This window comes from Adiantum capillus-veneris, chromosome 23 (assembly GCF_014529385.1).
Source record: "Adiantum capillus-veneris isolate H3 chromosome 23, ASM1452938v2, whole genome shotgun sequence".
NCBI classification, from domain to species: Eukaryota; Viridiplantae; Streptophyta; class Polypodiopsida; order Polypodiales; family Pteridaceae; genus Adiantum; species Adiantum capillus-veneris.
The window spans coordinates 120,820,590-120,824,199 of record NC_140953.1 but is presented as its reverse complement, the minus strand read 5'-3'; positions in this window follow the sequence as shown (position 1 = coordinate 120,824,199).

Below are 3,610 nucleotides of genomic sequence, written 5' to 3'. Positions count from 1 at the left end.
AGCAAGGAAGATTCTCCCAAGTCGGATATTGAAAGAGAAAAATTGGCAAGTGTACCATATTCTTCAAGTGGAGGTAGTTTCATGTATGGTAGCTACAAAGCCAGACATTGCATTTGCAATGGGAGTGGTTAGTCGGTATATGGCTCAAATAACATTGGATAGCAGTGAAAAGTATCCTCATGTACTTGAAGGGTACATTGAGTAGGTGTTTATGCTTCGGTATAGTGATGCATCTATTTTGGTTATACAGATTATGTAGGTTGCAAAGATAGTAATTCTACATTTAGCTACATATTCATATTTGTAGAAGGAACCATTTTTTGGAGGTCATCTCTCTAAAAATTGTACATCTTCTTCCACTATAAAATTTGAATATATTGTAGCATCAGATTGCCAATAAGGAAGCTATATGATTGACATGTCTAGTGGAATACTTAGACACTCAAGAGGTTCCCGTTTTGCATTGTGATATTCAAAGTGTTAATACTTTAGCAAGTGTTTCACTCCAAGTCGAAGCACATTGAGGTGAAATATCATTTTATTTAGGATGCATTGATGAATAAGCGGTTGGAGCTTATCAAGGTCCACACTGATGAAAACCCAACGAATGCTCTTACAAAGAGCTTGGCTACGGAGCGATTTGCGCATTGCATTGAGTTAATGGGCATAGGGTGAATACAATTTGCACGAGGACGAAGCTATAGCGATTCATGGTTGTACGTCTTAGCTTTAGTCATAACCACTTACTACCACATTGGCCTTTAAGTGGGATAGTAACTCACTAACAATTTACTTCTTCTCCTTCAAACATAATAAAGGAATCCACTCTCACACCTCCACTTGGTGAGTGGTTTCCCTATATATCGTTTCTTCTCCCTTCCCTTCCCGCTTCACACACGCATGCATTACAATAATCAACCATGGTGAGTCACAAACCAAAGTGGTTATGGTCTATATAGGTAAGACTTCCAATGCATGGAGTAAGATATGGGAATCACACAAGGTCTCACGGACATACCAAAAAGAATGCAATACTCAGAAAGTGATGCAAAAAGTGAAGGAGTCATGCAACACTTACAATGGAAGGTTGAGCCTGCCAATGAGTCAAAAAGGGATGGAGACATCTTGGTGTCCCAAGGACGATGGCGATGTAGAGACATAATAAAAGAAAGAGTCTCCCTTCTTTGAAAATAAAAATTTCTCATTTGCCAATCAATGACTAAAGCTAGAGGGGGAGAAAAAACCAAGAGACGTAATAAAAGAAAGAGTCTCCCTTCTTTGAAACATAAAAATTTGCCATTTGCCGATCAATGACTAAAGCTAGAGGGGGAGAAAAAACCAAACAGATGTTGTACAGTGCAACGACCCAAAAAGGGGAGCGCAATTCCATCATTGTCGATTCGTGCTCAATAGCAGGCTCAATTTGCATAGGGAAGGAAGAAGAGATGAGGTAAACATGGCACATTAAAGCTACGGTAAGGTTGCATTTAAATGGGTTTTTATTAATCCTCCCTCCCATATTGTACAAAAAATGCCGTAATGGTATTCAGTACTATATACTCATTGTTAATTATACGCACACACAAACACACATACATGGATGTATGCATGCATGTATCTAGGATTGTGTGTATATATGATGTATTCTTGCATGCGCGCGCGCGTGTGTGTGTGTGTGTGTGTGTGTGTGTGTGTGTGTGTGTGTGTGTGTGTGTGTGTGTGTGTGTGTGTGAAAGCATATAAGGAGACATTTATATGCACAAACATGCATAAGCGGACATGTATGTCTATTTGTATGCGATACCTAACAATTTTTTCATAGTGGTAGTGATTACCCATATTGTACAACATTTTTTAAAGTTTTTTCGTAACGTATTTATCATACCTATCCACCTCGAAGCTACCAAACTCCTATGTAGCCAACCACCATTATTCAAGAGCCAAAGTGGAGGTGGGATCTGTTGACAACCCAAACGGTGAGAGTTGATTGATAGTTGGTTGTGTACAAGTGACAATCCTATAACATGAAAGAGAGGAGATCATTTATCAACTCAAGCTAAAGCCACATGAAGTCTCATAGGCCAAGGTATCATTCCTTTAGGCAGTTTCTCTTAAGAGCTTTTAAACACCTAAAAGGTGAGACATGGAGAGAGAAGCCTTAATTAGGTAAGGTTTTCTCAAAAGCTTGACATCTTATCAAGCAAACCCTAAGTAAAGAGTTCAAACCCCTATGAGAGAGTCTGTTTTTAGATGGGCAGTAGGTAATCTATTGTTCAAAAGTGCTGTTGGAGCTCATAAGAAGAAGCACCCTTTAGAAGAAGATCGTTTTAACGTCGTAGGAAACTATCCCAAGAGACCTTAGAGAATAGACAAGGCGTGAGTCCTTATTAAAGATGATGTTGATCATGAGGAGAAACTTACTAAGTAGGGAATGGAAGTAGTGTTAACGCATGAGGCATAATGTAGATGTGTGTAATCTATATGGATTGCACAATTCATTGGCAAGATAATTGAGAACCATCCATAGGTCGATAGTAAAAGTATGCTATTACAAAGTTTAATCACCTAAAATGATAGCAAGGGAGTGTCCCGTGGAGTCCAAGCCATATAAAATTGATGAGGGAGAAGAGATTCCACAAGAAGCAACCCCATATTTACAAGTTACATGGTAGAGGACTGAGAGATTACTCATCCAATGAGGAGGAGCACTGCAAATTAAATAAAATCCCAAAATTTAGGCAAGGTAACGATCCAATAAAAAAAAGACCACTATGTGTATGTGCATATGTATTATGAAACAAATATGCATCTTTGTATGCAACAACATGATGCTCATTAACCTTTCTTTGACCGATTGTTCCGTGCATTTTGTCTCTTTCCATCTTTTTAAAACTCTTTTGCTTCTTAACATTGAAAATTTGAAAAACATGCAATTTACCTATAAAAAAATTTAGCATTGACAAACAGACAAAGAAAAGATTAAAAATGCGCAAGAAATACGTCCCACTTGAACATTCACTTTCAAGTGAACAGTAGTGACTCCCATTGCCTACAGCAACAAAAAGGGAACAAAGAGGAGAAGAAGAATAAGAGGGGGACAAAGAGAAGGGCGGCGGGGGGGGGGGGGGTTTGGGGGTTGCCAACCATCAAGCTGTGTAGCTTAGTTGTCTGCCATCGCTGCACTATCAGCTACAGTGGTGATTGTGGTTCATCAGGCTACAGGGTAGGGGTGGTGGCCAGTGATAATGTGTGGGCAACTGTATTGGGGCACAGGGCATAATAGGCGGAGGCGGACTTCACTGCCAGTCTATACCACTGCGTCCATTTCGGAGATGGTACAAAGAAAGGGACGGATGAATGCACACACATAGAAACATATCACCCCAAACCATCCATACAAAGAGATCTCTCTCAGAAAACTTCTACTTTTTGGAGCTGATAATGGCCTCATTGTGAGCAGCTTGAGTTAACAGATTCCATAGTGGTTAACACACATTACAAGGGCCAGACAAAGATGTATGCTATGAGAACACAATCAAAGCCCGGCAACACAACACAGAGTCGTATAGAGAGAGAGAGAGAGAGAGAGAGAGAGAGAGAGAGAGAGAGA